We start from the raw sequence: 605 nt of genomic DNA, 5'->3' as shown, positions 1-605 counted from the left end.
GTGAATATCCGGAGATCCGACATGAGATCCGAAGAAGAGGTTGGGAAGTTCTTACCAACCCCATTCAACAAGTCGGAATCTTAATGGTTCAAGAGTTCTATGCCAATGCATGGATCACCAAGAACCATGAGCAAAGTGTGAACCCGGATCCAAAGAATTATCTTACTATGGTTCAGGGGAAATACTTGGATTTTAGTCCGGAAAATGTAAGGTTGGCATTCAACTTGCCCCTGATGCAAGGAGATGAACATCCTTACATTAGAAGGGTCAACTTTGATCAAAGGTTGGACCAAGTCCTCACAGTCGTATGTGAAGAGGGCGCCCAATGGAAGAGAGATTCAAGAGGGAAGTCGGTTCAATTGAGAAGGCATGACCTCAAACCCGTGGCTAGGGGATGGTTGGAGTTTATCCAACGCTCAATCATTCCTACTAGCAACCGGTCCGAAGTTACTCTAGACCGGGCTATCATGATTCATAGCATCATGATTGGAGAAGAAATAGAAGTTCATGAGGTTATATCCCAAGAACTTTATAAGGTGGCGGACAAGTCTTCTACCTTGGCAAGGTTAGCCTTCCCTCATCTCATTTGTCACCTCTATTATTCG

The sequence above is a fragment of the Arachis duranensis genome, chromosome 5 (genome assembly GCF_000817695.3).
Source record: "Arachis duranensis cultivar V14167 chromosome 5, aradu.V14167.gnm2.J7QH, whole genome shotgun sequence".
Classification (NCBI taxonomy): Eukaryota; Viridiplantae; Streptophyta; class Magnoliopsida; order Fabales; family Fabaceae; genus Arachis; species Arachis duranensis.
This window is presented reverse-complemented; position numbering follows the sequence as displayed.